Source organism: Sebastes fasciatus, chromosome 11, assembly GCF_043250625.1.
Source record: "Sebastes fasciatus isolate fSebFas1 chromosome 11, fSebFas1.pri, whole genome shotgun sequence".
Taxonomy (NCBI): Eukaryota; Metazoa; Chordata; class Actinopteri; order Perciformes; family Sebastidae; genus Sebastes; species Sebastes fasciatus.
The window spans coordinates 25637543-25660932 of record NC_133805.1 but is presented as its reverse complement, the minus strand read 5'-3'; the positions used below and the strand labels follow the sequence as shown (position 1 = coordinate 25660932).

The 23390-nt window shown below is 39.5% G+C and overlaps 1 protein-coding gene across 21 annotated transcripts in view; it reads left to right on the top strand.

The window, feature by feature from the left end:
• Positions 1–2083: 2083 nt before the first annotated feature.
• ptprfb (protein tyrosine phosphatase receptor type Fb) overlaps positions 2084–23390 on the top strand; it is a 204827-nt gene continuing 183520 nt past the window's right edge. For 15 of the 21 annotated variants that reach the window (XM_074651885.1, XM_074651881.1, XM_074651887.1 and 12 more), the window contains exon 1: positions 2106–2568. The gene's annotated coding sequence lies outside the window, so the exon portion shown is untranslated. Of the gene's footprint in view, positions 2569–23390 lie in introns of all 21 variants that reach the window. The other 6 variants (XM_074651880.1, XM_074651866.1, XM_074651878.1 and 3 more) reach the window with 2 other exon arrangements.

Here is a 23390-nt window from a genome sequence, read left to right as displayed (position 1 = left end):
CCTCATTAGTCCTGAGGGATTACATAGGGCGGCTCACAATGTCAAAATCACCTGTCCTCGTTGCAAACATGGGTTCATTGTCTCTCTTTTTAGCAGGTGCTTAGTATAAACAGGGAAAAAAAATGAGAGGTATGAGATCCCCTTGTGTCTACTAGTCTAGTGCATCTCATCTGCTCAGTTTTAAAGCTAGAGTGATGTGGTATCATATGAAACTAAAAAACGTAATGAATCTATTGGTACCAACCATGTCATACTAGCTTGTTGCGAAGGAGGTTAAATAATGCTCCAAACCTGCGCTAAATTTTTGAGAGGAAAAACTGGCATGGCCATTTTCAAAGGCGTCCCTTGACCTCTGACCTCAAGATATGTGAATGAAAATGGGTTCTGTAGGTACCCGCGAGTCTTCCCTTTACAGACATGCCCACTTTATGATAATCACATGCAGTTTGGTGCAAGTCTTAGTCAACTCAGCACACTGACACACTGACAGCTGTTGTTGCCTGTTGGGCTTCTTGAGTTTGCCATGTTATGATTTGAGTATATTTTTAATGCTAAATGCAGTACCTGTGAGGGTTTCTGGACAATATTTGTCATTGTTTTGTGTTAATTGATTTCCAATAATAAATATAGACATACGTTTGCATAAAGCAGCATATTTGCCCACTCCCATCTTGATAAGAGTGTTAATTACTTGACAAATCTCCCTTTAAGGTAGGCATGCATTTTGAACAGATTAAAAATCAAGATTAATTTGCGTGATGTTCAATGATTGTCAATGATTCAAGGGAAGACATATTATGATTTATTTGACCTAATCCTCATTAGTCCTGAGGGATTACATAGGGCGGCTCACAATGTCCAAAATCACCTGTCCTCGTTGCAAACATGGGTTCATTGTCTCTCTTTTTTAGCAGGTGCTGAGTATAAACAGGAATAAAAAATGAGAGATACACTGTTAATAATTTCCCAGTAAAATAACAGTAAAGAACTGGCAGCAGGGTTGCCTTTATGGTACTGTAAAATTAACATTATTATACTGTCGCTGAAATTTACAGCTTTGTACTGTTAATGAAAAATACAGTTTGAACTGGTTGTTTTTTATTAATTTCACAGTATTTTACAGTTTAAAGATACATTATATAGCTGTTTTTCACCTTTCTTTTTCCATTCTCTTACTGATTTGTTTTAATGCACTATTTAGGTTGTATTTTCTATATACATTTTAATAAACATTATTTTTTGCCTAGATGAATAGACTTAGCAGGTTACAGACATAGGAATAGTCACACTAAATACAATTAAAGGCACTTGTTAGGAAAAAGGCTATAATAGACTTGTTGACACTTTTCCCAGAATGTCTGTCTCTAGCTGGCATAGACAGACGTGCAAACCATAACAACATGTGAGTGAAGAACAGAGCTAATTCACTGATTTTACAATCATGTACAATGTACAAGCCTCACATGAGCAGATCAGGTCCCAGAATTAAAAAAAATACTGCATGAAACTGTTACTGATGATACTTTAGACAGTTGAAGTGCTGTTTTTTAAGAATGCATTATAGTTCAGTTAAAAAATGACCTATGAGCGTAAATTTAACAGATTTTCTTTTGTATTAACAGTAAAGCACTGTTTGTTTGTTTTTAGCAATAACAGGTTAATACTGTTGAAATCCTGCTGTAAATTAACAGCAATTGTTTACAGTTCATTTTAGATTTAAACATATTTAATGATACCAGCTCCTTGATTTTAAGGTCATTTGTGGAGCAAATTCCAATGATGTTTATTGATTGTCAATGATTCAAGGGAAGACATATTATGATTTATTTGACCTAATCCTCATTAGTCCTGAGGGATTACATAGGGTGGCTCACAATGTCCAAAATCACCTCGCAAATATGGGTTCATTGTCTCTCTTTTTTAGCAGGTGCTTAGTATAAACAGAAATAAAAAAAATGAGAGGTATGAGATCCCCTTGTGTCTACTAACTAGTGCATGCTCTCAGAGGCTGCAGGACTGGAATGAATGGACACAGCAGCGAGTGGAGCCGAGTGAATCCGAAAATCCTGCTGACCAAACCTGTATGTGTTTCTCTCTCCACAGAGGCAGAAAGAAGCGTGACTGTGTGTGAGGAGAGAGAGACGGAACAACTCTCCGTTAGCTCCTTCTGGAGAGGGGAGACAGCCTGTGTGTACAGACTCACGAATTAACTTGAAGAAATATACTTGTAAAGAGAGGACATTGTTGTCGTCTGGCCGGTTGTGCAGGAGGCAGCAGCGACACTCAACACTTGAGAGCTTGAAGCTGACGTTTTAACCCGTTAGTTCAGCCTGCGAGACACGGAGAGCTGCTGCCACGAATAGATCCAGTATCCACGACCCAGACCGGGATAGCACCTCGTGTTCCTCTGCCACTGGACTCGTATCTTCTTCTTTCTACTGGCTCTAACTCTTGCTTTTAATTACATGAAGTGGATATTTCGTCCTGCTCGCTATAGCAGCTGAAGACGGGACTTAGTGGTTCAGAGAAGGAGAGAAATGCCAACGGCGGTGACAAAGAGGAGATTCAGTAAGTGTGTTGTGCTCCGTTATCTTTCTTTTTCTGTCCTCCATTGAACTTGAGCAGCTTTTAGCTTGAACTTGCTGACATTTTTAACATTTATCTGCTTGTTTCGCGTGTTTTTATAAACTGGGAATACTTTGAAAAGGCTTTTTTTTGTTAAAGGTGTGACGGTGAAATATTGTAGAGTCGACTCCAGTCTGGTTAAAACGAGCTCTAACGGTCAGACAGCCACGCACACAGTTTGTTGCTGTTTATTATTGATGCTAACCTTCAATGTGCAGCTAACTACTTTAATTCAGCCACCAAATGAGAGCACATAATAATGGCTTTGTGTTCATTTACACAAAATATCCACAGATATTCAAATGAATGGGTGGAAGAAGAAGAAGCAGGGTACTTTTTTTGTCTCTATTACTTCTTTCACAAGTGATTTTTCGATGCGCAAACCTGCACAGAGTTGGCAATGAGCAGATCTGAGGCACTTTTCACTGAGCACAATTGGTGTATAGCAGTTATAGTCTGTGCAGGGATGAAAGCTTCAATCAAGCAGAAAATCTGTCGAGAATCACTAATGAAATAAAACAAATAGGAGCAGTGTTTTTTGTCTAATTGCATTGTAAGGATTTGCTCCCATTCTCTGCCACAATGTGCCATCATAGCTCTCTCCAAACCTGCCTTTTTCCCCTTCATGTGTGCGTCACCATGTCAGTCAGTCAGCAGCACCCTCAGGCAGATGAAAATCTGTTCCTCTTTCTTTATTTATCATTACCACAGACAGGTATTTCAGTTCTTGTATGCTCGATCTGTTTCAAAAAAGCTCCTGTGATGTGTCATTCATCTGCCCTTAAAAAAAATCACTATTGCTGCAGCACTGGCCGTGGAGACAGGGCTTCATCATGTCATGCATTTTCCTCCTTGCAGCTGAGGCTACATTTCAGCAATCATCCAAATTCAATTGTGAAAAACCATTTTTTGTGACAGCTTTTTTTTTTACAGGTGCGCTTTCATCTGATAGCCATTAGCCTAAAGCCCTCTTCAGGTTCTTGAATAGATCTGGAATAGGAGGTGGGGGCGCGTTTATCACTGACTGGGTGGATATACAAGAAAGATTCCCAGCATCGCATCAAGACTGCAGCCCCCGTTTGGTTTATTTAAAGAAAGGTTGGGAAGCCAGAGTGTCATGCAGAAGTAGCCTTATGGCCATCTTTTATCAATACATGAATCCGATTATAGCTGTCACAGACACAATGAAGAGACCTAACCATGAGCCAAACCGTAACAGGATGATACAGGATGGGTTAGTTTCTTGGAATTGCATCAGAGGCTTTTTTGCAAGTGAATCGTAGGCCCTGCTGCGCGTTCGGGTTTCTAACCTTCAGCTTCTGCCCACTGAAAAGACAGTGACACGGTGTATTTCTACACTAAATTCAGGGTAATTTGATATTAAACTGTCCTATAGGCCTCAGTGGGACAGCCTGCTGTATAATATCATGGCTTTTTGCATGTGGGCTGTTCCATCGACGCTGGAGAATACATGCTGATTACGCAGTGGAGTCTCACTGTAATTTCTTTCATAACGCAAGTGACTCTCTGGTATTGTTTGGAGCTATGATTCAGAGTTACCTGTTGTCGTCTGGTTATATATCTTATCATTTAAACCTGTGTTGACAGTGCAGTTAGGTGCCATGCTGCTGAAGCATTAAGGATTTCTTCAATCATGTTGACTAGATGTTTTTGGGAAGCTGCAGGGTTTCTTTGCTGTGTTTATTCTGATACATTTCCTGTTAATTCTGTCTTTTTGTAGGCTACGAAAGCCATTATACAATCAATGAACTTTTTGGCATTTTCTGTGAAATATGGTAATGCTCTACAGCCGTTTGAGCACTCGTGTTTATTTGCTGAATACTGACACACTCCCGCAAGCTATTAGGCCTTTGTACTCCAACCACTTCAAACCAAAAATGATTCAAGGGAAGACATATGACTTATTTGACCTAATCCTCATGAGTCCTGAGGGATTACAGGGCGGCTCACAATGGATCACCACAGTGCTTTCTTCTTTTGTTTCTTGCCAGAAGAGTCAACAGTTCATTTGGTGTCTTTCGGGATTTTTTGAAAGAGTGCCTCTGAAAGAAAATAGCCTCGGCCCTTAGCTGGTGACGTCATCTGCTCGGCATACATACTGGCAAAAGCTAGTCTACACAGAAGCAATAAGAAAACATCAGCCAGCTGACATTGCAGTCACCTAAACTGTATGTTTGTATTGTGGATTGACTCATGACTAAAAGAACAGAAACCTAAGGGACATTTCAGAATCTTTATTTATTTATCTATCATATAAATTATGGTTGTTAACATATATAACTGTAGAGACTGACTCAGAGGAGAATCAACATCTTGTTTGTGTCTCAACTGATTATAATTCAAATAACCGATACTGTATAAATAAACCTTAAACAGCATCAGCAAGCCTTTACACAGGAGTCGCCAATCTGCGGCTCTTTAGTCCTTTTCCAGTGGCTCCCTGTGGCTTTGACAAAAATGATATGGAAATGAATAATGATTAGCCTATTTTTTAACATATTTATTTTCATTTGTCATTGTTGTAGACCTAAAGTGATTCTTACGATACAAATATGCTGCTTTATGCAAATGTATGTATACATGTATTATTGGAAATCAATTAACAACACAAAACAATTACCAATATTGTCCAGAAACCCTCACAGGTACTGCATTTAGCATACAAATAATGCTCAAATCATAACATGGCAAATTCAAGTCCAACAGGCAACAACAGCTGTCAGTGTGTCAGTGTGCTGACTTGACTATGACTTGCCCTAAAACTGCATGTGATTATCATAAAGTGGGCATGTCTGTAAAGGGGAGACTCGTGGGTACCCATAGAACCCTTTTTCAGGTCAAGGGACCCCTTTGAAAATGGCCATGACAGTTTTTCCTTGCTAAAATGTTGTGTAACTTTAGAGCGTTAATTAACCTCCTTCGCACTACGTTGTCATGGTTGGTAACAATCGATTCCTTAGGTTTTCTAGTTGTGATATCAGTATCCTCACTCTAGCTTTAACTGAGCCCGCTACAACCTCCGAAACATTGGTTGTGTTAATGCGTTAAAGAATTTAGTGGCGTTAAAATTAATTTGCGTTATTATTGCGTTAACTTTGACAGCCCTAGTTTCTACTGTTCAGTCAACTATAATGTGCCTCGTAGCCTATGTACATCTACAGCCCGTCGCCTTATCCTCTAATTTTGCCGAACCTCAGTAGCAGTGTTTCTCTAGCTAGGCTAGCTATGGATTCCAGATCCAAAAATAGAAAAGTCTAGGAGGAAAGTAGAGAATTTAATAGTTTGTGGACAGATTTGTTTGCTCTCAGCGCTAATGCTGCTGGCTTACCGGTATGCATGATCTGCGGTGAGAAATTAGCAAACAACAAAAAAAGTAATTGAAAGACTTTTCCAGAACAAGCTCATAGTAGTTGCTGAAGCCAGCAGGAACTTCCAGCCAAATCTCCTGAGACGTTTCTTCAGTGTCCTGCCTTGCACTTGGGTCCTTACTGCATTAGATTTAAAAGGATGTGTTACCTTCATTATAAGGCTCACATATGTTTTGCGGCTCAGGACAAAATGTTTTTCCTTCATTTTGGGGGTGCAAAAATGGTTCTTTTGATAGTAAAGGTTGCCTCCCCCCTGCCATAACATCTTAGTATCAGTTGTTGGATATTATTCCTTTCATGGAAAGACTTGTCAATTAATGCAGTAGTGACACCAGTAACCAGTGTTGTATTTTGAACATCGAAGGCAGGGTGACCCTTGTTTTAAACTTTTGAATGACAAATTCTGTCTTCGAAATGGATTTACTCACATTTTTAATGCTGTATCTGTTGTTTTTGTTGTCCTGGGTAAGTCCCTGGCCTGTGTGAGCATTTGTACGTAGTTTTGTTGGTCTGGGGCTGGTAGCCAGAGCATCTGCATCAGCTTCCGCATGTGCCGGTGCAACCTGGCAGGGGCTGGGCTCAATGGCACTGTTAAAGAAAGCCAGCCCCTCTGTGGCCACACGCTGAAAAACCACTCGGCACAACCCTCTCCCAACTGACGCTTTCTCATGCTTTCCATATGGGTAAAATGTTGGTAATTTCAGGGCCCTGGAGTTATAATGAGAGGTTGTGCCCATAGTGTGTTGGTCTGTGGTGGGCGGGATCAGCATTTCTCGGGTTTATAGGGGATTATAACTGCTCTGAGATGCCTCACTGGCCTACTGTCAGGGCGTTGGCACGGAGAAACCAAGAACCCTTTTTAACTATGCAAACTGGTTCAAACTGGTTGTGATGGGGCTCTTTGGCATGGGGTTTACAAGGGCCAGACTATAACCTAGACTATAACAGACTATAACCTAACATTTAAGGCTGCAAATCAGGCTAGTTACTGGTTTCAAGATTCGGCTACAGATACAAAGTGTGCTGCTTCAGGATGTTTTACGTCTATAGAGACACCGCAAGCAACCGCCATTGTCCTGTTTAGCATCCCATCCCCACATAGAGACATGCTGCTCTTAGTAGCACGCTTGGTAGGTTTTTAACAATGCTTGTTCCTTAACGTCAGCAGCATAAAGGCAAAGAGTGATTTACTACTCTGTCTGCAAGGGTAATGTAGGAGCAATTTGACTGCTGATTGAAACCAGGTCTACCATTTCAGAGTCCACTGGTGGCATTATAAACCATTTACACCGATGTTTTACAGGGCACCCCTGCAGTGGAGAAAGTGGAAACAGACACACGGCCTAAAAATGGCCCGCGTTACCATTAGAGGCCTATTTTTATCCATTCCTTGTGTGATTTGTTGTCTTTACTTCAAAGTATGTTAGCGCAGCTGAGTGAAGTAGTGAATATGGATGACATTGAAAGGTCAAATGTTAATCAGTGCTGTTTTTCATTTAAGCAGAATGACCTCCTAGATCTAGGGGGTCTGTCTGTTTTGGATTATGCAGCATTTTCTGCAAGCAGCAGAGCTTTTTTCTCCAGCCGCTATGTGTGAATCAGAACTGCAGTCCAAATTCTGTGAAAATTGGCTCAGGCAATTTGCTGTGTCGAGACCTTATGACTTCTTTGTACTTGTTCTGCATTAACATATGTTAGAAGGTAGCCATTACTTAAATGGACCAAGCGGACTTAATTACATTTTTACCACCTAAGCCTTAAAAAACACACAACTCATTACAGAGTGGAAGTGTTGCTGAAGAGCAAGAGGAGAGAAAGCGCAAAGACTAACGAGCAAAGGATGTTGAAATTTGATAGCTAAACCTGTAGGATGTCAGTATTCTGTTAATGCTACGGTTAATGACCAAAGCTCAATATTAGCTGTAGCTGCTTCACAGTAAAAGCTTTCCAGCAAAGATAATTGAATATGGCTTTATTGTGACGCAACTACAGTCTGTGTTCAGTTACAGTCATTAATGGTGCCATACCTTCATTTTATTAGGTTTCAAAAAAAGGTTAAATATGGTATAAATCTGCATTTGGATATTTTCAATTTCTGTTTTTGTTAACTGATTATCATTATGAAAGTGATTAAAGAGGACATGAAACGTGCATGTTTTGGCACTGGTAGTGCCCAAATATCTTTGAAAAAACACCTTGCCTAAAATCTGATTTTAAAACGTTGTTAAAAACACAGATATGACAAATTTATTTTTGTAATTTCAACCTGGGTTGAAAAAGGAAAGCTGTGTCTCAATTGGGATACTTTTGTTTTTACACTTCCATGTAGTACACTGTGCACGCTATTTACTTACTTGCGTAGTCATATTGAAGTCAGATTGGAAATGTATTCTTATTAAGTTTGACTAATTATTCACACAATTGAAATTAAATTTTTCTCCGAGGCTGAATTTTAATTCATTTTATTTATTATTTTGTTGTAATTCTTTATTTATTGTTGACAGACTGACTGACTGACTTATTGAATTTATGTGAAATCACATTCACTGGAAAAATCACTTTTATTTTGAAGGCAGTTCTTGGTCGTTTTTATTTTGAAGCCAGTTCTTGCACACTCTTAATGTAATGCCTAGTATATACACATACTGCAAAACAACGTCATGGCTAGTTATACCCATGTTTTTCGATCGCCTTCCATCACGTTTTCCGACCTCAACACGCCCCGTACGCCACACACACTCGGCCAGTAAAGTGTCTGTAAGGGAGTGAGCCGTGGGAGAAGCGATACGCCAAAGCGAGTCTCATGCAGGTGCCTTAAAACAATGACTTGACAGATGATTAATATTTGTATTCAATGTTCGCGATATAGTAATTTCCTACATCTGACATAGAACAAGCCGCAATACATTGAGTATATATCGCCCAGCCTTATGGGGACACCAGTGGTGCGACTACTGTGACTCCCTCGCCCACACGGCTCAGTGCTGCCGCTGACAGCAGCCAACAAGCCTGTGGTGTCCACAGCTGTCCGTGTGTTCGTTGGAATATACAACCATCAACATAACCATAGTCGGCATTAGAGCTGCGTGATCATTTCATATTTGCTTAATTGAATTGGATTTTTCATGCAAATTCACAATTTAGAAATCAAAGATTAAAAGTAGGTCAGTGTTTCATGTCCTCAGTTTATTACTTGCTGACAGCTCAAAAATATCACTGCTCTTTTTGCCGCTGAGAGATTTTCTGATGTGAGAAATTGAACTTTCAGACAACTGTGGACTATCATAATCACAATGTGTAGTTAGCCGCCTATTGGTATGCATAACAAAGTCTGCAGCGAGATGTAGAAACTGTTGCTATTCATCTGCGGTCCCTGTGATCTCAGATGGTCACAGATGGCTTTGTATTCTCACCACACAGGCCATCTAATTAAAACATTTAACCACCAAACACATAAAAGTGGATTGTGTACAGGTGTTGTAATCGTTTTATTATTTATCTTTGCTTCCCATATAAGGATACCTGCATATCTAGTTGCTTATTTTACTTCTCTCTGACATTTAAGAGTAATTATGTGAAGCATTTCATTTTGTGTAGAACGCCCACTGCAACTGTAAATGGTTGAGATGTTGATAAGATACAAAAAGACCAATTTATTTATTTAACAGTGTGTTTACCAAACTTGTCTTAACGTCAATGGCATCGCTAGTCCAACCATGCGAAAATTAATTATTGTTTTTTGTCCAGACATAGTATTTACAGGCTTAATGAGTTTAGTGCTTAATCATGACATGCCTGCTGGTAGTGTGGGGAAAAAAACGTTTTTCATCAAGGTATTACAGTACAGTATGTGTCAAGTATCTGCCTTGCTGTTTTTATGATAAAGAGGTCCTGAAATAATTAGCCCTTTCATTAATTGATTAATCATTATCAAAAATACCGAAACATTTGCTGGTTCCAGCTTCTCAAATGTGTTGCTTATCTGATTTATATATCATTTTGATTATTTCTGGGTTTTGGACTGTTGTTCAGACAAAACAAGCAATTTGAAGACTTCACCTTGGGCTATCAGAACTTGTTAACCAAAGGCCAGTTAGTATCGGCCTTATATATATTAATTTATCGGTCCGGCTATACAGTTAGTTACCTGAGGACATTAATAAATGTTCCCGATGGTCTGTGAGACCAGGGGTGCCCAAACAATTTCCCTCGAAGGGCCAAAACTAGAAGTCAATGGTGGACCACGGGCCAAAAGTAAACACCTTTTGTATTGTATTGTTAAGATGCAAAATGGTTCTAGGATCCCAAAGTTTCCAATTGAATATTATTGTAGCTTTTACATAGTTAACCCCTTAAAACCCACCTCGTGAATACAATTGGGCTCATTTCCAGTCATACCCAATTCATGTGAATGTTTAGGGACCCCAGAAAGCAAAAAATTAAAATACACCATTTTAGAATAGGTGAAAATAACACATTTATACACCATTAAAGAAACTGCATTATTTTGCCACAAACTCCATGGGATTAGTATAAAGTGGGCATGTCTGTAAAGGGGAGACTCGTGGGTACCCATAGAACCCATTTTCATTCACATATCTTGAGGTCAGAGGTCAAGGGACCCCTGTGAAAATGGCCAAATTGAGCGTTATTTAGTTGTTTAGTTTCATATGATATCAGTACCTTCACTCTTGCACTAAAACTGAACCTGCTTCAGCCTCCAAAAGACAAAAAATAAAAATTTGCTGTGGGGCTAAATCAAACCTGATGGTGGCCCGCATGCCCCACTTGGTGTAGACTGATGATAACATGAGTTGTTGGGGTATAATAATACATTGTACCATTTAGTATCACTCAATGCAGTGTGCTTGATCTCAGTCATGGGATGAATCAAACAATTGGCCATGCAATTTACTCAATATCTTTCAAACAATACAGCGCTGTGGTTGTTCAGCTCAAGTGATGTCTCCTGTTCTGACGCCACATGTGGTTGTTTTTGTTGTATTGTAAAGCACTGCTTTTGTTCCGTATCATCCTGCTGAGAAACCACTCGAAATGGGACAAAACTGTTGTTGTTTTATTTTGCGCTCTCAATATTATACTTTTATACTTTCATAAAGTTGAGTGTCATAGTAAATTGAAATATGAGACTCATTCCCAGGCGGTCATTATTGTTGCAGCGCTGAATATATATAAAATGGTGATGCCACTGTAATGCATCAAATCTAACTGTGAATTTTATGAATCATTAGAGCCCAAATAGCTTCGTGTCCTACAGTTGCCACTTGTGGGTTGTTACATCTTTCGTTTGAGATCCTAACATATATTCTGTATGGATGCTCATCCTGGGTTATGGCACATTACACCGTTTTATCACATCCTGTGTATTGGTAAATGTACCAGGGAGTTGACAGGTACGTGACATGCGTGTAAGACCTCAGTGCCTTGACTGTGCCCAGTCAGCAGAAGTGCACAGATGACGCACTCTTTCATTTCAGACAAATGCTCGATGCAGACAAATGGAGCAACGGCTCACCGGCTGGTGTCATTCATTTTGCTTGTCATTGTCAACCTATTCTTTTCAGGTTCTCATCTAATTAGAACACACACAGACCCCCACACACACACACAAACACACACACAGGCTGTACCAGAATTGATGCAGAACATTACATGAAGGTCAAACAGTCAGCCGTCTTATCAGGCTGGATTTAAATGGCACATAACTCCATGCTTCAAAAATGGAAGAAATGTGACAAATTCACACAGCGTATGTAGATTAAACGTCAAATGCAATGAACAATGAGCCAGTTTTCACACTGAGCTTGGCCTGGATTCTCAATGTTCATACTTTATATTAGCGGTGCAGGCAAGCAAACCTATCCTTTGAGAGATGGAAGACATGTCCTTCTAGTCTTGAATTTACTTTATTATTCACTATTGACACTGAACATGCTGTAACACTGTTGCTGTCACATAACTGATGATGGGAATATTTGTCATTTGACAGTCGTAAAGCTTTATTTCTGTTTCTAGAGAGCCAGTTGTGGCTTTGTGTGTTTTAGCTTGCACTCTTTCATTCATTTGAAGGATGTCAGCACATCATAGCTTTTCCTCGTGTTTTTTACTTTAAAAGCTTCTTCTCTCAAGGGAATCGCTGTCCAAGCCATTACCAATGTTGGCGAGAATACAGTTCTACAAGCACATGGACAGTCAGAGATTTTGTGTGCACTTTCAGGTGCAAAAATCATGCTGACTGTTCGAAAAAAAGGATTAGAAATCAGTATCAAGACACTTTGTCAGGCCACTCCAACACTTTTAGCTTATGGAAGGGGTAAAGATAGTTCACAACTGACAGTTGGAGCTATCACTTTTAGTAGGCTGACTTTATGGCAACAGTGTCAAGACAAGCCAAAAGCATTTTTTTTTTGCTTACAGAAACAAAAAAAATCAGTAGCTGACCATGTGTTGATTGTAGATTCTGACACAGGAACCCTCATTGCCACCAACTGGGCATGCGAAAGCACAGCAGTGAATGGCGGAAAAGTGCATGCCTTGCACTCCGTCTGCCCCGCTGATACGGCAGATGGATAGGATCTTAGGGAGTGGGGGCGGGGCACTTTGGCAGTGAGGGACGGAGATGACAGTTCTTCGTCCGTGGAGGGCTACCAGGGGCCTTGGCTCTGAGCACCTAGTGGGTCCCTCCTGACACAGCCTTGATGCCATCATAGACCATTAATGTTGACAGCATGTCATCATGTCACACTGGAGCTCACGGTCAAGCAGTGAATAAGTAAGAACAGAAAATAAGGACGGAACACTTAAATAAACCAGATTTTGCTAATGCCAGTCTGAAGATTTCTTCCCTCTTATCTACATGACTTTTACATTAAATCTCTACTGAGTTTACATATAAATTGTAAAGATTATGCTTCATTTGCAATATTTCCCCTGCTGTCCAAGTGTTGTCTTGGCCTGTGGCTTTTATTTCGAGCGTAGACTGTTTAGAGGACCATCACAGCTAATGTTGGAAATGTTTCTAGAGATGCTGTGATTTACTTAAACCTGAATGTTTAACACAAGTGAAGACAAGTGACTCTAATATCGCCACGTAATGCAATCATTCAGTGACTGAATTAAGGGCTGAGCAAGGCTAAAAAGAGTGCTGTTCTCCCAACTGGAAAACATTTAAAGACTTAAGTATGAGCCCACTTACTGTAAATAATTTACTCTCAGGCCTCTAGCTTGGGCTTGGCAAATGCTGAAACATGGGAAGAATGTTTCACATGGTAAGACTTCAAAGAAGCCAATCGTATCTTTAAGGTCTGTGCCGTTTACAAGCGATATGGTTTTAAATTTGAAATTGAGATAATTAACACAATCAAAATGTCCACAAGCATGCTTGTGAGTGTTATACATATAGCTTTGGAAGATTTTAAGGATTTCATTAAAGCAAAGTAGTAAAACATCCCAACCAAGGTGATGCACATGTAAACAAATTTTATAAATAGTAAATACTGATATTGAAATAATGTTACAATCTTTATCACTATTTTTTCCAGTTAGCCCATTAATATTATTGGTATTCCCCCCGCTGTGTCTTGTTCTTTGGAGGCAGGCCATTAAATCAGCAAAATAAAATGACAAGCATCACCCAAACAATTGCCCCACAAAAACAACCGCCGATGTACTCGGACAATCGTTGATAGCCAATATATTCGTCCAATTACCCAACTTAAGTGGTGTCCATAACCACTTGCATGCTTGATTTTTTACAATATACCTTTTTCATACAAATTACCATACTCCAATGCTTGTTATATAAGTCAACCCAGTGTGATAGTACTTAAATTAATCACATATTCAAAGTTGAGAAAATTGGCAATAGATACGGCTGAAAAATCGTAATACTTTCCATCACAGACCTGGTTTTACTGTTCCACTCTTATATCTCTGCACAAGTAAATGAAGTAACAGCGAATGAAGCATCACTGTGACTTTTGAACTTGCTTTTAATGGAATGTCCGCGCAGTGACCAAAATGATAAGTTGTTTCCTGTATCCTGTTTATATATAAATATATAAATATGGTGCTGTGATAATATAAATGACCCAATATGTAGTTGCACATTACCAGCATTCATCAGACTACACAATAAGTATGTTTCAAGGTTACACACTGTAGTGCAGAGCTGTTGACTTTTCCTAACTGTAGTCAGAAAGTAATGGAATATCTCAGCATGAGGTCACAGAATGGTTTAGGTGGTGGATGGAGGAGAACTCATTGGCTCTACTGTATCTGTAATAAATGTAATTTATTAATGTTTATGGACACTATATAAAAGGCTGCTTTCCATTTCAACAAGGTCTGTTCCATTGCAGCACATCCATGGGCGTGGTAGATCCTTTATATGAATAAATATTTTTATGCTTATATTTATAGGGACAGATATACAAGCAAAAAGCATTCCCTAAAACCTCAAATACCACATATCATAGCATTTACAGCCTAGGCTAATTTGCAATGTTTATAGCTAGATGGAGTTTTATTCAAAGAAAAACAGTGCCATACAGAATACATATGCCAGTACACGACAAGACACAAACATAAATATTAAATACACATTAAAATAAATGTGACATAAAATCCTAAGGGATGACACCTGACCATCCATAACTGCATGCCTGATTAGATTCAGAAACTTGGATTTAAAGTGATCCTCGATTTGATCCATTGCAAGTTATGCGGATAAAGAGAAGGTAGAAAGCGGTCTGTCCAAAGGAGGTTTTATGAAAGAACATTTTACAATTCCCCATAGATCAACCCAGAATACGTGGGCCAGAAATGTTTAACCCTGTCACTGAACACCTTAGGAAATCCTGATCCTGTAAGTTTGCATTTATAAATGTAATGGTGTTATTGAAACCTAACATTAATAATTTCTTTAGACCATGGCAATAGTGGCAATAGAGATATTACTTACTCCCAATCCAAAATTGTGTTTAATTATCATCTTAAGAAGCTACTGTATATACAGCTTTTTTGGCAAAAGGTCTCACAGTCTTATAGTCTAACAAAAAAGCTCTACAGCCCAACCAATACTTGATTTTTGAAGATGATACCAATATCAATATTTGAGAGTTCAAAAAATCTAATAAGGCTATATTGACTATTGGTGTTATTATTATTTACATAAAACCCAATAAAAATTATTTTTAGTTTAAATTTGTTTTATAATAAATTGTGACAATGATATGTACAGAGCAGACGTCTCAGTGCTCTCTTTGGAACAAACTAAATATATCTTTGGCATTCCTGTTCTGCAGTTTCGTATTAGTTACTGGCCAAAATTCAATAAGCTAATATTGGCCGATATATTGGCCCTGCCAATTTATCTTCCCTTCAACAAGTCTAGCTATTATTCATCAGTTAATTTACTATTTGCAAAAATGTTACACAAAGTATAATGGTTAGATATTTTTGATGGTCATATTGGCGCAATACCCAGGAAGAACTCAGGCTGTTCTCATACACAGTTTGTAGCTATACCTACGAAAAGTAATGCACTGTAATTCGTATATATCCCATGAAATCAATGCGTATTTAATCCACAAAATCGTGAACCAGGAAGTATAAAGAGCAACAAACGGCGCATAGGGAGGAGGTCGGAGTGGATGGTTGGATGTCAACGTTGACACATTTGTCACGTAACTTCTGTACTTAAGTAACGCCACTTCCAGAGTTATTTGAACCCAAACCACATCCTTTTCCAAAACCTAAGTAGTTTTGTTTCCTAAACCTAACCAGGTGGAGTCCTGTGAAGATGGCAGTTTATTTTGAAAAGACTGCATGCACATAACGTGTGGACCTTGACACGTGTTGCTGGACATTCATAGGAGAACGCACGAAAAATGAGGAATACATTTTTGCAAGATATACGTACCGTTTAATGAGGATACGTTGAAGAACTACAGCAAAAGTTTATTTCCCCTCTTATTTTAATAACTTCCAATCCTGTGTCCTGTCTGTGTCAAGGAATGATATCTAATTGTACTCACTCAGTGAAATTGCCTGATTCCCTGGCACTAATACACAGACAGGCCATTTACATTTGTCATTCAGTGAACTAATGCAAAATCCTTACTTGGTATGGATGCAGTTGTCTGGAAATAAAGTATCCTTCAGGTATTTGGCAATATTCCTACCCAGCAGACTAACAATAGTTTGCTGTAGAGGTGCACTGCCATTTTCATGTTCTTAGCCCGGTTATTGTCAGCACTGGGTCGTTATGCTTCGTAACATGATTTTTGAAACTCCTTGGTCATAGTTCAAACGTTTTCTTTCACTGCCACCCTTTGTTTCTGCCTACCAGGAAGAGTCAAGAGAACCCTATGGACATAGCAAGGTGAGATCCATGCTGCAGCTCCTCTAAAAGGGCAATGATTCATGAGGCTGGCTCTCCCGTCCCTGGGGCTGGGAGGAATAGCTGGCATTATCTTCTGCAAATGGGTTTGAAAATGCTCTTGGCCAGGTTGACCAGGGCACTGATTTATAGCTCAAGATGCGCTAGGCTCTCTTTTCCAGCATAGGTATGAGCCCCCGCCACCACTGCATGCACGAAGACGCACATGAACTCACACCACCTCACATCAGTTCTCGCAATCTGTGCATCTTCGGTTTACTCTGGCCATGTATTTAGAAGACAAAAAGAAAGAGAGAGCTACATTTATGACACCAAAGTTGTGGAGTGAAAGAAGTAGCCTATTGTTCCTAATACGTCAAGCACAAGGATAAGCAGTTTTCCCCCCAATATGTTTCTTTGTCAAGGCCCATATATAGATATGAACCTTATCCTTGGCATGAAGTAGGGACCACTGTCAGAGAAATAGAAATTGCCTCCTGAAAATTGTTCCTTTTAATCTTGAATCTGAAGATAAAACTCTTCTCTTTGAAATAGTGTGAAATAGTGTGGTTAGGCCCTTCTGGATAGTTGAGTCTTAAGAAAGGCTGCTGATTGCTTTGTGTTGCCTCCTCCCTAATAAGCTTTATATCCATGTCTGAGCTGTGAAGCCTCCTAGCACTTCTGAATTTCTGCTCTCAGCCAGGTAATGTTGCCTACAATATTTGAGATAATTAATTGACAGAGTAAACGGAAAATGTTTGGAAAAGCTTGAGTCACTTGAAATGGTGCAGATTTATTTAAAGCCTTCAATTGTCACAAAGCAATTAACACGGCAAACAACTTGACTGAGCCTCTCAGAAGGGCTATGAATTTTCTAGCCCTTTTATAAGTCAGACAAACTCCTGTCTGATTCCCACGCCGGTTCCTCTGCATTACACAGAGATGGCTTCACACGCAAGCAGACATTAGTCTCATTATTATATCAAGAAGGATTACTAACTGACAGAGTAATAGTCATAATGGAATAACCAGTATGTTTTCACATCAAGCATGTTCTTTCCTGGGATTCTGTTTAGCCTTTTCTCATCAGCATAGCAGGGCTTGGCAGAACCAAGGGGAGAGGGAAGGGGGGGCGGGAAAGTCTGACTGCAAACAAGGGTTGCACAAACCGGATTTGACTTACTTTGTGAAGCGTCTAAAATGCAAACTGACAGCGAATGTTTTAGCCAACATCACCTGCTTCTAGTGTTGCAGTCCGCCCCATTAGGAAATTCCCAGTCCTGTCTCACCATTGTTGCGTAAGATCTACATGAAGGCAGAGAGGGTGCTCACAACTCTTCTCTCCAAGGAGTTACTAGAACTCTCTAGAGGTTGCTTTGGGATTTAATGAGTGACATCTAAAGTCTGTATGTCTCAGAGGTCTCCACACGGCGTCTGTCCAAGCTATCATCCATCTTCTAAACATCCTGCCCCCTCCCCCCATCAGAAAATCACCTATTCCAAGCTGAATGCTAATGTTTCTAAATGGTGTACTTACAAGTGGATTATTTAAAAGGCTACGTGTCAGACAGATCTTTATCTGGCGGCCTGGCAGCTTGACTCGGACTCACTCGGCTTCCTGTCTCTGCATGTTGATTAGCTTGTTTTGCCCCCCTTTCCTTGCTTTGCTGTGTAGTACTCTGTGCTAACTCACCTCATGTGATTTGGGCCACGTTAGAGAACTCCCAGGGTTAATCCTTGTCTTGTGCTCTTCTTGTCTTGTATGGAAGTGAACATAGTAAAGACTAGCCATATGTTTTGTGCATGAAATACAGAATATGATGATCATTTCCATTCTGGATATTGTTGTATTTTATTCAAATAAGGATTTTGATCACTTTTAACTAGGGCTGTCAATCGATTAAAATATTTAATTGTAAATTAATTGCATTAATCTGTTCAAAATGTACCTTAAAGGGAGATTTGTCAAGTATTTAATTCTCTTATCAACATGGGAGTGGGCAAATATGCTGCTTTATGCAAATGTATGTATATATTTATTATTGGAATTCAATTAACAACACAAAACAATGACAAATATTGTCCAGAAACCCTCGCAGGTACTGCATTTAGCATAAAAAATATGCTCAAATCATAACATGGCAAACTGCAGCCCAACAGGCAACAACAGCTGTCAGTGTGTCAGTGTGCTGACTTGACTGTGACTTTCCCCAAACTGCATGTGATTATCATAAAGTGGGCATGTCTGTAAAGGGGAGACTCGTGGGTCAGCTTACTGTTGCTTGCCAAAAACATTCTTGATAACTTCACCTTTGATTATGGTGCTTTGGAGATAAGACAAAACAAGGTAATATTGGAAAAGTGCATTTATTCAGCGATATTGGTATTACAATTTAGCAGGAATATCACATCAAGGTTAGAAACCACCAAATGGACCATCATGCCACATTTTCCTGTTTCAGTGAACATTTTCAAATGGAAAAGAGCACTGTTAGTTGTATCCATGATTGCTTTTCATATATGAAACCCTGAAGTGACAGAGGGAGAAGTCAAGACATGCCCAGCCAAACAAAGCATACGAGATGGGGTTGATCTAAGAAAATGCATTATTTCAGCAGCCTTTACGACTCCTTTCTATCATTTTATTCTTATTTTCACAGTGTGTAGTGACAGCACACCATGCCTGGTTTTATAGTCACTTCTTTGTTGTTCTAAAAATTGATAAAAAAAAATAAGGCTAATGCAAGTACAATTGCTTAATAACAGGACTCACCATTGATATGCAGCAGCATGGCCAAATAAGGTATTTCTCACTTTAGCTTGCTACAAGACTTATCTGTGCTTTTGTACCTGCACAAAGCAGTCGGGCACTTTGATCTGATCTGAACGCAATGTGCAGGCATACTTTATCTGCCAAAGGAAGCATCGCAACCAAACAAACAAACATCAAAGTCAAGTCCAGCGAGTTGGGAAATAAGTAAGATTATTTTAATTGACAAATTAATTTGAGTTCTAATTGGCTCTTTCTGAGGTAAACCTTTGGATGGTATCTCTTAGAAAGAAGGGAACACTTTCAAACACTTAACAGTAATATTAAAAGTTTAAAGAGTAACTGTTGTGTTTATTAGGGGGCGGATTTTGAAAAGGACATAAAACAACATCCTACAGAACGACTACTGGTTACAAGTTGATTTGACAGAAGTCCACAGAAAAGTAGTTGAAGAGTGGGGTTGGAGGTTTTAATGACAGATGATAAAAGGCTATGCTCAGACCTACTATCAGTCCACTAGCCTTTTGATGTTGGGTTGAATCCAATCTGATACATGGAACGTCCTTGACGATACAGCTCCAGAGTGCACACATAACTTAAAGTGGGTCTAATTTAAGATCAGTACAGCTTTTTAAATATCTTTGACAGCTGCATCGCTCTGCAATAACACACTATAGCCATCATTACTGCTTTCCTTTGATGGTTTCATATTATATTTTGTATATATTATATGGTTTTATATAAAGTTCAGTAAGTAAGAAGTATCAGTCTACTGTGGCTGATAGTTTTGGACAGGATTTGGACAACAAATATTTAAGTTTATTTATTACACGACTTTGTTGAATACTCGATTCTGATTGGTCAATTAAGGCATTCTACGGTCCGTTATTTCTTTATAGCAGGACACGTGCTATGCAGGGAGGGATTTGACGGTGAGAAAATCTTTCCACCGGTAAATAAACTTGTGACAACACTGGTGTTACCGATTACACCGGACATTTTACAAGAAAAGACCCCGCTCAACATATGTAGAGCACTTAATTTGATCTTTATCCTGGATGGCTGTGTTTTTGGCCTCTCCAGTCGAGCTTTCGCTGCGAGGCCACAGGTTTCCACATGACACCGCTTCGCATTAATGTTGTGGTTCCTTTATAGCATTGGGTTTAAATCCGAAGTATTGCCAAATAGGCACTTTTGCTTTTCAGTTCGACACCAAATCCTTTGCCATCGTCTTGTCTGTCAACTCTCTCTCGTCCCATGTGTGAAATCTGACTCCTGCTACTCTGTGCTGAGACTCCGTACGGAGCAAACACTTTCACTTTCAGATTGTAGGGTCCGTCATCCAACAATGTATTGATAACACAGCGCTCATATGCCAAAATTAACTAAATGGGTTTTGTTTCTATGAAAAAAGCTAAATGACGGTGGGGACGGTGGGCAAGTAATGTAATCGGTGTATGCCCGACCACCGTGTAACACCGGTAACACCGTCTACCGCGGCAAGCCTATATGCAGGACTTGCATCGCCCTGTCAGGGTTTGTTTAACAACAATGACCGGCTCGCTGTACATTATCCCTTACATAGCAAACAGCTCTGCTTGCTTTGCTTGCCAATGAATGCCAATAATCATCAGTAATTGTAGCTGGGGGCTTTTCGCTTCCATCATTGTGCATTGGGTAAATGGTTGCAGCAGGGCAATTGGACATTCTTGACAACTGGTGTACCAGAAGCAAACAAAGGATTGGAAATGGATAATGTTTTATATAGCTGATATCGATCCATCAAAAAAAAAAGGCTGGATTGGCCCTGATCATGGTTGAGGACATTCATCTAACCACACAGGAAATTCGGACCACATCAAAATTTGGCTGGAGTGGTGTGAACCTAATGGGTTTACGACTATGTTTGTAGCTGTTTACTTGTGATTAAGCAAAAGAGTGAACAAGGTTATAGACGCGAGGACTTTCCATCATGCCTCAGGGTTAAATGAATTAAGGCTCCTGGTTTTGGTTGAGAATCAACAATCTTGAGTCCTCCAAAATGCCAACAAACAAAAAATGATTTATAAGATGAGCAAATATAATTTGTGGTCGTCTGCATATTCATTGCTGACTTGTCCCATTATCCAGAGGCTCATTTACATTTTAAGCAGCATATCATGGTCAAGGACTGTGTGTACTTCCTCCCATGAGCCTCTGGAGCATTCCAATGAGTTTACTCTTTGAGGGAAGAGATGAGGCTATTGATTAGAGACAGCCTGACCTGTGCTGGGAGCAGATGAGCAGTCACTCACTGCTGAAGCTTCAAAGGGACACACGGCAGTGATTGACCTTGTTCAGTCTAAATTAAGGCAACAAAAATGTTAGCGTTTATTTTGTAATTGTCATTTAATATGCATTGATAACTTAATTGGGTTTGTCAGATCAATGGGTTTATTTTACTGTGAAGCTTTTAAGGAAAGGCACGCCTTTCAACTTCCGATTCGCCATGATGTCTTGCCAATTATCTCGCTCCCTCAGGCTTTCATCTGCAGGATTTTTTGTCGCAGATGTTAAGTTGAAGTAAATATTTGCCGATAATATGTCAGTCCGTCTGGGTTGATAAATGTGACATGTGTTGCTTTGGATGTGTGACAATCTAAATATCAGCAACAAGTGTGACTGTCATAAATTGTGAGATGTCTTAGTGGTTGGATGTGAGATGATGTGATCACACTGTCCTTGATTTTAAGCCAAGGACACATTGTGTAGATTGCTTTAATATGTGGTGACTTGCTGAAATCCTTGTATCTACAAAAAGTCATGTCTTCAGGGCTACAGGCAAACTGATATGTTAGAGATGTTGGACATCCATATGTTTTGACAACGGGGGCACAAGACTGATAAATTATCCACAGAGAAATTGGAAAATGTAATCACGAGCCTATTATTTTTTCCAATAATGGAATTTCAGCAGGTAATAATAGATATTGGACTGTAGGATATTGTGTTTTTCCACATACGTTGAGCAATTTCCGAGACTGGAGAAACACTTAGTGTTTTTCATTGGGATGTGCAGAAGCGAATATGCTATTTCTGTGAGTGCAGCCCTCTCTGGTGCTGCGAGGCACCCTAGGCTACAGAATGATGAATTCATTGTTGCTTCTTCTTCACTGGTGCATCTTTCATAACGCTGTTCAAAGACCACACTGGTGTTTTTGCATGTTTTATCCCATTCTGAAATGTGCTCATGCTGTGCAGTGTAGCAGCTCTGCAGCAGCTGGACTTAGTTTCATTCAACAGTCTGTGTGGGGGCTGGCACTTATGGTATGGCATGTGCTGCGTTGATGTACTCTTGGGAAACTCCAACACCTGACACTTCGGAAAACTTTCGTTGCTGTTTCAAAGCAACCAAATTCACATCATCAAGCAAAGCATTTGTTTTTGGTTAGCCTACAGCATGTTATGCCCCTTTTGGGCTTTCTGTTAAATGCACTTATAGGAGAAATGATGACCATTAGGTGGACAGTCAGGAAAATAAATGTTTTTGTCTTAACTGCAGCTGATATTTGTAGTAATTTTATGTCAGTCTGAACTGAATATGTTATATGTGGACTCTTTGCAATCTTTACAATCTTTTATGGCCTCATTGCATTATAGTTTATAGTTTCAAATAGTGTCAAAATACACAACAGTTGATTTGTATCAGCTACAGCAGATTGGTGCATTGCTAGTTTTGACTTTGAAAGCCTCACCACGCAGAGCTTAGCTCTCAGTTATATACGCATTTTCTGTGCAAAAGCAAAATATTAAAATTGGTTATAGACTACAATTTTTATAGAGCACAATTTTTTCAGCAGTACACTATATTCATACAATCATAAAGTAGAGTAAACACACAGTGCAAGGGTTGTATCAGTGTGAGAAGCCATAATACTGAAGAAGCATTTTGTCTAGTGCCGGCTGCAATTCATCGTAATATATCCAAATATGAACTGAATATATATCCTGTAAACCCTGATGAGTACCAGACAAATTGCCCATATCCAAATCAGAGACGAAAAGCTGTGAAATTAAACAGTTCCTCCTCTGTGTGATACATTTCAAGGTTATCTCCGTCATTAAACGGCGGGAGAGACTGACACTTCGGGGTTCATGCTGGATCTTAAAGAGCGCTGTGGCAGCCACAGGACCAAGGCTCAGTAGGTGTCTGTCCTGAGGCAAT